At 37.1% G+C, this 11,714-nt stretch overlaps 1 long non-coding RNA gene across 1 annotated transcript; it reads right to left on the reverse strand.

Moving 5' to 3' along the window:
• Positions 1–326: 326 nt before the first annotated feature.
• LOC117509513 lies at positions 327–7,737 on the reverse strand. Its single transcript, XR_004560420.1, has 3 exons — positions 7,704–7,737; positions 5,499–5,508; positions 327–546 (listed from the first exon to the last, which is right to left on the reverse strand). It is a non-coding gene; the product is annotated as an uncharacterized LOC117509513 (long non-coding RNA).
• Between the last annotated feature and the right edge of the window lie 3,977 nt (positions 7,738–11,714).

The following is an 11,714-nucleotide window of genomic DNA, read 5'->3' on the forward strand; positions in this document are numbered from 1 at the left end:
GATTTAAAGGGAGGTGATTTTTAATTCATTATTACAAATTGATCTACCAGTTAATATATCTGTAAAGCTCACAGGTGACTTTCTTTACAATCAAATGTTATGTTGCATTTACTTTTTTCCGCCACTTTTGACTCATTTGATGGTAACTGACTAGCTTTCAATCACATTTCCACGATTAGATAAAAGTGCTGTTGGCTTGACCGTGTCCAAATTCACACGGTGCCATTTCAACACCAGTTATAAAGTACCAGTTTCACGTTTTTACAGCTGTTAAATAATATCTAACCATAATGTCCAGGTTTACATATTGGCAGTTGTTGCTTTTCGTAATACCCTCTCTTTAAACGTGCTCTGTCTGAGGTGTTTTCTTATTGGTAATGTATGATTCAGATGTTTGGAAATAATTGGTAATGGACTGTTAATTTCTGGGGGCATCTAAAAAAAAATGTAAAGATATATTTTCCATAAATCAGTAATAAAATGACTGAGCTTCACCTGCATCTCCTTGTCATATTTGTCATCATGTTGTGTGTGTATTCTTGTGTACTGTGAGGTGAAAGGGCAGTGGTCTCCAAACTGTTCCAGAAAGGGCCGAGAGGGTGCAGGTTTTCTTTGCAGCCACTGACTTCAGCAGGTGATTTCACTGATGAACTCATCCCACCTGTTCAAAGGGATCAGTGAAGTCAGTGGCTGCAAAGAAAACCTGCACCCTCTCGGCCCTTTCTGGAATAGTTTGGAGACCACTGTGAAAGGGTTATAAACCCTGCTGCTGGAGATCACCTGACCTGTATGTTTTCAAAGTCTCTATGCTCCACCCACTAATTTGACTTAAGTCAGGTGTGCTCAGCCAATACAGCTGGGAAACAACGTGATGTCCAGGTTGCAGGGTTGGTGACCCTGGTTTTGGACAAACTGCATTATTGCTGCAAAGCCTGTGCTACAGTGTCTTTAAGGAATATCTAAAATCTGCAGAATTTAACTAACAAAAGGTTCACTCCCGCTCCTTTTGAGCCGCTCTTTAAACTGCTTTGTCACTTGTGACGTAATCGGTTTCAATCCAAATGACAGGTTTCTGACAATATGCATTCATAACTTTGAAGTCTATTTTCAGGCAAACTTCCAGGTTTCTGAAAGTCTTTAATTGCTAATGTTATTGATCCAAATCACTCAGTGCATTTCATTGAGGAGCACTGCTTTGGCATTTAAAAATGCTTTTTTCCTGTGAAACATTCATGGAATAAAAATTATTGGCGTATTGAATCCAGGTGGTTGCACCTTTCAAATCATGCAACGTTGAGGGTATTAATTCCCTTTTTTTTTTTAAATGAGAGAGTCTTGAAAATATCTTGCTGATGAGATGGTTGCTGAGCTTTGCAGCTTTTTGTTGCACAAACTGTTAAAGGTCCCGCGCCATTACTGTGTGTGCACCACTGCTGGTCAAGCTCGGCCTTCCTTCGAAAATATAAAAGTGTAGACTATAATACTCCTCCTGCACGAGAAGGGAGCGCTAATCCCATCCAGCTGCAGGTCAGCCGGCTCAGTTCACTATGGAGCTAAATCCAGGTCAAACATTTTGTAATCTTAAAAAAAAGATAGAAAAAAAAATTTAGAAACTGAAAATTCAATGTTTGTTCTTGAATTTTATAATCATTTAAAAAGTATTATTAAAATAAAATAAGTGTAAGATATATATTTTTCAGTTTAAATATATTTTTGATTCAGCTCTATTTTGATCAAATAATTTATTTTCATTCATATTTCATTTTTCACCTTCAGATCTTTTTTTCACTTTCAGATGTATTTTTTTCAGTTTCAAACTTTTGGCCCAGTTCTGGCGTGGGAAGGCGTGGCTTCGATTGAGAGGGGTGTGGAATTGTGAGTGACAGCAGAGCAATCAGTCCTCACGTGATGTTGCTTTCAGGAAACGTGGGTACTTTGATAATGACTCTGCTCCTGTCTCCATTGTGGATTACTACGTGCCTGGCGCGTGAAAGAAAATAGAGAAAATGAAAGCTTATTACGAGGCTTTAAGCCCTTGAGATAAAGCTGTTTATTGTGATTGATATGTAGCAGTTGGTTCAGTGGATCCATATGTTGTACCGGATAGTGAATTTCATGACGATGTAACAAAGTGGGCGGCAGTTTCACAGCGTAAACTTAATATGACCAGAACCAAGCAGACCGCCTGTAACTCCAAAGCCGGAAGAGCGCTCCGGCTACCGGCGGTGTGAAGAAGCCTCACCGTTACAGGCCCGGCACTGAGGCGCTGAGAGAGATCCACTGCTACCAGAAATCCACCGAGCTGCTGATCCACAAGCTGCCAACCAGGTCAGCCTCGCTGGTCTCCTGCAGAGCGTCACAGCGGAGCTCTGGAAGCGGGAGGTCGGTCTTAAAGTTCTGAGCGATTTCACTCACCAGGTGCTGGAAGGGCAGCTTGTGCATCAGCAGCTCGGTGGATTTCTCGTAGCGGCGGAGTGCCACAGTGCTGGGCCTGTAACAGTGAGGCTTCTTCACACCGGTAGCCGGAGTGCTCTTCCGGGCGGCTTTGGATTTGGATTTACTGGCGGTCTGCTTGGTTCTGTCCATATTAAATCTTCCTTCAGATCTGCTGAGCCAGGTCTCTGTGTGTCACTTAGAAAGCTCGTAACACTTCACTGCTTGATGGACAATAACTGCTGGCAGCCTGTAAAATGAGCGACTTGCCTCATTTTTATGCGGGGATGCTGCGCTGCGTTCACGGTCTTGTGTGGATTTGGGACACATTGGTATTTTAGATACAGGTGTTAAACTTTACAATCTTGCATATCTTCCAGCTTTTAAACATCAAAAATAACCAAGAGTGGTCTAGAATTACCTGTAATAGACATCTTTGTCCTTAGAATCACTTAGACAATCACTTACAGAAAGTGTTAAGTCATTATCAAAATACCCACGTTTCCTGAAAGCAACATCATGTGAGGACTGATTGCTCTCCTGTCACTCACAATTCCACACCCCTCTCAATTGAAGCCACGCCCTCCCACGCCAGAACTGGGCCAAAAGATTGAAACTGAAAAAATAAGATCTGAAAGTGTAAAAAAAAAAAGAAATATGAATAAAAATTTATTTGATCAAAATAATTACAGAGCTGAATCAAAAATATATTTAAACTGAAAAATGTATATCTTACACTTATTTTTATTTCGATAATACTTTTTAAATGATTATAAAATTCAAGAACAAACATTGAATTTTCCATTTCAAAATTTATTTTTTCAATCTTTTTATTTTCAGATTACAAAACTTTTGGTCTGGATTTACCATAGTTCACCCAATTCTTCAGGAGAGAACCTATTTCAGGCATAGGCTATATTTAGTGGCTCGTATAGGATTGTTACAGGAGTGTAATAATCCAGGCTACCTGGGGTCATGACCCCTCACCTTCGCAGTGATCGAAGATCAAGATACTTTTTTTTTTTCCCTCCCTGGGACAGGTGGATGTGATTGGTGTGTGTCCACGTGCTCACTGTGCTGCTCAGTTGACCAGATGAAAGAATTAGTGACCAAGTGCATCATGCAGGTCAATACAGGCCCACAGTCGGTGAGATTATCCTGTTTGTGTAATGGCAGGTAGTCTGCATATCTACAATTGCAGATGGACATCCTGTGTGCCGTACTTACGCAATAAATAAATAAATAATAATTTTAAAAACCTCACACCTGTGTGCATACATCTGACTAGAGCGGCATAAAGTCTGATGGGTTTGGAGCAGAAGATTTTAATCCAGAAAATGTCTTGTGGCCTATATGACTTTAGTCACTGCAAGAACCTCTGCTGACTAGGCTGTGATTACGATCTTTAACACTAGGTGGTGATGTTTCTCTAATGTTAAGCCACTGATCTGTTGATGTCTTCCTTGGGGCAGTAAGCAGAGTGAAAATTCAAACTTTGTTGCTCAATAATACAAACAAATATTTAATATCAAGCTGTAAATGCCTCTAACATTATTAAATAAAAACAATCCCCCACCCCTGGAAAAAAATAGATTTCAGTGTTAAGTGCCATAATGTAGCACGTGTTATCTTGCCAAAACCTACAGTGCATCCAGAAAGTATTCAAAGTGCTTTGTATCGATAATGCTGAAGCAGATATTTTCTATATGAATGAATGATGTATCTCACAATGACTCAGCATTATGTCAAACTACAGCATGAAGCCTAAGATACCAGGCAGTCTAGCTTCGAGTTCAGTCATAGTTGAGGAGTTGATGCGTTGCCACAGTAATAAACAAGGTTGTTATTCCACAACAACCTTGTTTATTATCATGCTCCTTTTCTGCAGAATAGTGAGATCAGACAGTCCGATTCTGCTGAATCCTTTAAATCCAGATGGAAGACATCGTCGTCTCGCATAATTAGCTGTACAGCTTCATCGGCGTGTCTCTCACTATTACTCACAGCACCCACGTGGAAGGATTCAGTCCAGACAAATCAATTCTGTATACCAGTTCTGTATTCAAACCTTCATTTCAAAGTGTTGTTTGGTTTTGTGATTGTCATTCAGGCTTTCAGAGTCGGCCATCAGAAGTGTGTCTGTATGCTGTGAAAGTGTTGAGCTTGCAGTAACGTTCATGTCTTTGGGTCCTCAGACATTGAGAGATGCTTGGGAAGTGGTTGTGGAGTTGTGAGGTAGTTGGACAAAGGTGTTTCATCGATGCTGATATCTTTGCAGGAGCACAAAGGCCCAAGTATTTAGTGTCCCGTCTTATTGTATAGTTGTGAGATTTGGATGCTAACCAGTGATATAAGGGAATGACTGTCTTTAATACTAGGTGTTTGGGTCCTGCTGGAACGACTTTGTGTTTGCCATGTAGGACCCAAAGTGGTACAGCACCAAAACATATTACCAGACTTGACATATTGTGGATAGCACTTCAAGATGGCTTGCATTGAGATTTAGCACTATATAGATCATTTGAATTGAATCCAGTTCCACAAATGAGCCACTAAAGTTTGTCATTTCTTCATTATAGTCTCCTTCATGCACAATCATTCCATTTTTAAGGACAGCCATGTTCTATTTAATTGTAAATGATAGTCAGTGACTACTTCTTATAAACATCCCGACTCATGCTTTTTACAGTTGGCTGTATTATAAGATTCACACTTGCAAAATACTTAATCTGTAGACAGTCTTGTGGATAGTTTAAACTCAGTGCTCAAAACTACACTTGACAAGATTGTGCCACCTCTATTAAAACCATGCCTTCCTAAAACACAGTCGCCTTGGTTCAGTGGTTACTTGCGTGATCTCAGGCAGAAGGCTAGAGGTTTAGAACGGAAATGGTGTAGCTCCAAATTATAAGTATTCCACCTTGTGTGGCGTGATGCTGTTTTAGACTATAAGCATGCAGTACTTGCTACAAAGCGGACCGATTACGCTGATCTGATTAACAAAAACAAGCATAAGTCAAAGTTCTTCTTCGACATGGTAGCAACACTTATTCATGGACAACCACCTGTAAGTTGCTCTTCCTTTTCAGCACAGGATTTCTTCAATTACTTTGAGAAGAAAATAGAAGACATTAGGTTGAGCATATCCCAGCATGCCTTAACCCAGCCACTGCACCCTGCTATTGAGGTGGGTGCTACCGCTGAGGTGTTAAGTAGATTTACAGAATTTGATAATATCTCACATCGTGCTGACAAAACTGGTCTACAAAAAGCACAACCTGCTTATTTGATCTGGTACCAACAAAACTGTTTAAGGACCTGTGGCCCACTCTTGGGCCGACTGTGCTGGAAATTGTTAATCTCTCATTAACTTCTGGATCTGTTCCTAAATGTTTCAAATCTGCAGTGATTAAACCATTACTTAAGAAATCTAATCTTGACCCTAGTGTATTGAAAAACTATAGACCGATATCAAATCTATCATTTTGCAGAAAATATCACTCTACAGAGACGGCTCTCACTAAAGTGGTAAATTACCTTCTGCTTGCAATGGACTCAGGCACCACTACAGTTCCGGTGCTGTTAGATCTCAGTGCTGCGTTTGATACCATGGATCATAATATTTTACTCAATAGGCTGGAGAATTATTTTGGGATTACTGGAAGTGCCCTTGCATGGTTGACGGCATACCTGTCCAGTTGTTCTCAGTGTTTTGTACAACAACACTACCTCTAACCTTAGTGACATGAAATTTGGGGTTCCACTGGGATCCGTCTTAGGCCCCCTGCTTGTCTCTCTTTGTACAGTAGTGTTCAGAATAATAGTAGTGCTATGTGACTAAAAAAATTAATCCAGGTTTTTGAGTATATTTCTTATTGTTACATGGGAAACAAGGTACCAGTAGATTCAGTAGATTCTCACAAATCCAACAAGACCAAGCATTCATGATATGCACACTCTTAAGGCTATGAAATTGGGCTATTAGTAAAAAAAATAAAGTAGAAAAGGGGGTGTTCACAATAATAGTAGTATGACATTCGATCAGTGAGTTCGTCAATTTTGTGGAACAAACAGGTGTGAATCAGGTGTCCCCTATTTAAGGATGAAGCCAGCACCTGTTGAACATGCTTTTCTCTTTGAAAGCCTGAGGAAAATGGGACGTTCAAGACATTGTTCAGAGGAACAGCGTAGTTTGATTAAAAAGTTGATTGGAGAGGGGAAAACCTATACGCAGGTGCAAAAAATGATAGTCTGTTCATCTACAATGATCTCCAATACTTTAAAATGGACAAAAAAAAACAGACGCGTGGAAGAAAATGGAAAACAACCATCAAAATGGATAGAAGAATAACCAGAATGGCAAAGGCTCACCCACTGATCAGCTCCGGGATTATCAAAGACAGTCTGGAGTTACTTGTAAGTGCTGTGACAGTTAGAAGACGCCTGTGTGAAGCTAATTTATTTGCAAGAATCCCCGCAAAGTCCCTCTGTTAAATAAAAGACGTGCAGAAGAGGTTACGATTTGCCAAAGAACACATCAACTGGCCTAAAGAGAAATGGAGGAATATTTTGTGGACTGATGAGAGTAAAACTGTTCTTTTTGGGTTCAAGGGCCGCAGACAGTTTGTGAGATGACCCCCAAATTCTGAATTCAAGCCACAGTGAAGACAGTGAAGCATGGTGGTGCAAGCATCATGATATGGGCATGTTTCTCCTACTATGGTGTTGGGCCTATATATCGCATACCAGGTATCATGGATCAGTTTGGATATGTCAAAATACTTGAAGAGGTCATGTTGCCTTATGCTGAAGAGGACATGCGCTTGAAATGGGTGTTTCAACAAGACAATGACCCCAAGCACACTAGTAAACAAGCAAAATCTTGGTTCCAAACCAACAAAATTAATGCCTCGCAGATGTGAAGAAATCATGAAAAACTGTGGTTATTCAACTAAATACTAGTTTAGTGATTCACAGGATTCCTAAAAAAGCAGTTTGAACATAATAGTTTTGAGTTTATAGCGTCAACAGCAGATGCTACTATTATTGTGAACACCCCCTTTCCGACTTGTTTTTACTAATAGCCCAATTTCATAGCCTTAAGAGTGTGCATATCATGAATGCTTGGTCTTGTTGGATTTGTGAGAATCTACTGAATCTACTGGTACCTTGTTTCCCATGTAACAATAAGAAATATACTCAAAACCTGGATCAATCTTTTTAGTCACATAGCACTACTATTATTCTGAACACTACTGTATATACACTACAAAAGGAACAAAGCACAAACCTTTGAGATCAATCAATGGTCTTATATGGTAATACATCAACTCCACTGGTCTTGGAAACAAATGATGGATTTTTAACTAAATCTGACGAAATTGCAAATTATTTAAACAATTATTTTATAGAAAAGATAGATGCATTCAGAAATAATTTACAATCAAAAAATGAAAATCAGTCATTTGAGATCATAAAAGAAAATATGAAATCAAAAAAGTGTAATTTTTGCTTTAAGGTTTTAAGTATAAATAAAGTTGAACAATATTTGAAGACACTAAAAGATAAACCTCCAGGAGTAGATGAACTAGATGGGCGCCTCCTAAAACCTGTAGCCTCAATAATTGCACCAGCCATAATTCACATAATTAATCAATGTTTTAATGAAAATAAATTTCTGTCGGCTTGGAAAATATCAAAAATTATAGCATTGCCAAAAAATAAAAAAGTGTCATTTTCTGCAACAAATAGTAGATCTATTAGTTTACTCCCTGTATTGAGTAAATTAATGGAAAAAAATTATGATCAGATTAACTCTTATTTTAGAGAGACAATTTAATAACAAACTATCAGCATGCTTATAGAGAAAAACATTCAACAGCGACTGCACTGACCCAAATGACAGATGACTGGTTATGGGAAATGGACAAAGGTAATATTACTGGGACAGTATTACTAGACTTCTCCGCTGCTTTTGAGAAAAAAATTAGTGTATTATAATGGATGTTTTTCAAATGCTCAAACTGTGAAACATGGTGTGCCACAAGGCAGCTGTCTTGGTCCACTTCTATATTCAATTTTCACAAATGACCTACCATTAGTGCTTGATACAGCAAGCATTTCAATGTTTGCAGATGACACAACAGTCTATCTGGCTGGGAAATCAATTGAGGAGGTTAAAACAAAACTTGAGCAGGAAATTAAAAAGATTAAAAATTGTATTGAAGACAACAAACTCATTCTGAATGTAGGAAAAACAACAAGCATTGTCACTGGAACTAAATATTCCTTAAGAGTCAAACCTCAACTAAATCTTGTAATAAAAAAACACAGTTGTTAAACAAGTGGAAGAAGTCAAGCTCCTTGCAGTTTGCATTGACAGCCAACTGTCCTGGGACAAACAAATAAATAATGTAGTCTCTAAAATGGGACAGAGTTTGGCAGTGATAAGAAGATGTTCAAGATATTTAACTAAATCAGTGATCTCATATGTCATTCAAAGTTTAGTGTTGTCTCATTTGGATTATTGTGCAGTTGTTTGGTCAAACACTTCCGTAAATAATGTAAAAAAATTCCAGCTTGTGCAAAATAAAGCTGCACATGTGGCGTTAAAATGTGGCTGTAGGACGAGTGTAGATACAATGCATAAGCACCTCTCTTGGCTTTTGGTAAGGGACAGGTGGTTATAGCCAAAATCAAACTTTTTAAGAAATATTATAACTCAGATACCGTCTGTCCTTTGCCAACAATTGCCTTTCAGCAAAGATACTCATTTTTATCCAACTAGGCATGCCAAAGGACTGTGTTTCATTCTGCCTAAATGTAGAACAAACCAGAGCCAACGGACAGTGATGTTTCGAGCCATGAGAGAATGGAATCATTTACCACAAAAGTTAAGGGAACTGAGCAGTGGTCTGGGTTTTAAAAAGGAACTTAAAAAGTATTATTTTAAGCAAATGTCTGAAGCATTGTAATGTATTATGAGTTTTCATTGTGTTTTATAGGCCTTAATGGAAATGTGTTGTGTTATTGTACTGAAATGTGTATTTGTGAATTGTAATTAAAATTTGAATGGACCCCAGGAAGAGTAGCTGATGCAGTAACACTGCAGATGCTAATGGAGATCCAAATAAACAAACAAACAATGAACGGAATTTTCTCAGCACAACAAAATAAATAAAAATGCACAATCCAAAAGAAATAATACCAAATCAATGAACTTAATTGTCCATACTGTAACAAGAGGTTATATTATTTTTATAAAGTCTTTTAAAGCTGACTAGAGTACCGCATAATTTAATATGTTCAGGACAGATGTTCCAAATGTTTACACCTTTTTCAGAAACAGTGACTTTTTACAGTAGTTTGAGTCTTTATCAAATAATAATGTTCCTCTCAAATTATAATTGGAGTCCCTCATTTTAAACAGATTTTGGACATGTTGAGGTAGAAGTTTGTTTTTTGCTTCATACATGGTTTGTAATATAATCAACTAAGTCCTTGAATTTCAGAATATTAAAACAAATAAATAGTGGGTTTGTTGGCTCATGGTAAGGTTTAATATTGATCAATCTTATGGCTTTCTTTTGCAATAAAAATATTGAATTAGTGTTTGTTTTATAAGTGTTTCCCCAAACCTCAATACAATATGTCATATATGGAGCTATTAATGAATAATATAGAATGATTAGAATACTGAGGTAGGAACTTTTGGGCTTTATACAGAATTGCAATGGATTTTGACATTTTCGATTTAACATAATTTGTGTGTTTTCTAGCTTAATTTATCATCAATGATAACTCCAAGAAATTTTGTTTCAGTTACAACTTCAATTTCAGCATCATGTAATAATAAATTACTACTTAAATTCCTAGACGTATTTCCAAATATAATACCATTTTTTTACCAAGATGAAGTGATAATTTATTTAAATCAATGGTTTGTCCAAAAGCTGTTCCAAATGATCCCCACTACAGAACACAGTCGCATCATCAGCAAATAAAATACAATTCAGGGACTTAGAAATCAAACATTATGAATATTTAAAAGAAACAGCACTGGACCAAGCACTGAACCTTGAGGCACATCACATGTAATCTTCAAAAATTCTGAGTTTATCCCACCAATATGGACACACTGATACCTGCTGTGTAGATAGCTGCCTATCCAGTCATGAGCCAATCCCTTGATACCATGCATCTGCAAATTATCCAATAGTAAGGTATGGTCTATGCTATCAAAACCTTTCTGTGTACTTCTTACTCTCAATTGCATTTGTTATTTGTTCAATAAAGTCAATTAAAGCCAACAAGGTATTTTAATTCTTTCTGAATCCATACTGCTGTTCACTGAATATATGATGTTTAGCTATAAAATCATTTAGCCTCTTTGCAAATACCTTTTCCAAAATTTTTGAAAATTGTGGTAACAGTGAGATTGGCCTGTAGATTGAAAAGACATGTTTGTCACCAGATTTGAACAGTGGAATCACTTTAGCTATTTTCATTTTAGAAGGAAATTTCCAAGTCATTAATGACAAATTACAAATATAAGTTAATGGTTTAATGATAGTCAATAATCTTTATCAAAAACATGTCAAAATTATAGATGTCGGTTGACTTTTTACCTTTTAATTCATGAACTATGTCAATCATTTCTTTTTCAATTGTTTCTTTAATAAACATTGAATCCAAAATTGTATTGATTGTTTTGTTGTTATCCAAGGAACACATTTTAGGGGATACAATTGAATTAGCTAAATTTTACCCACATTAACAAAATAATCATTGGTCAACTATAGGTTTATTTTCCTTAATGATTGTGTCTGTGGGTGTGTAAAAAATAAAGTGGATAGTCTTTAACAACTTTTCTCTTTTTGATGATTTCATATAAAAGCTTCCAAGTGCCTTTAATATTTTTTTTTTTGGCATTCATTCTGTAGCCCCTTTGTGATCCATGGATTAGCATCATTCCATTTGTTACCAACTAAACACTTTGTTACCAATTTAACAAATCAGTGTCTCTTTATCAGCTATAGGCAGATCAAGATGAATCTTTGCTATATTCTGTGAATGATTAAAAGCCATTCTTGGGTAATCTAATGTTAAAGTCAAAGGTCAATGTGGAATCAAAGATTACGAAAGAAGTTTTAGCATTATCACTATGATGCAGCCAATGGTACAGTGGACTGTGAATTTTGGAAATAGGAAATTATAACTTTTTGGTTATTTTAATGAAGCCACACAATCCTGTAAAATTCTAAAATAACATTGTATTAATG

The sequence above is a fragment of the Thalassophryne amazonica genome, chromosome 4 (assembly GCF_902500255.1).
Source record: "Thalassophryne amazonica chromosome 4, fThaAma1.1, whole genome shotgun sequence".
NCBI lineage: Eukaryota > Metazoa > Chordata > Actinopteri > Batrachoidiformes > Batrachoididae > Thalassophryne > Thalassophryne amazonica.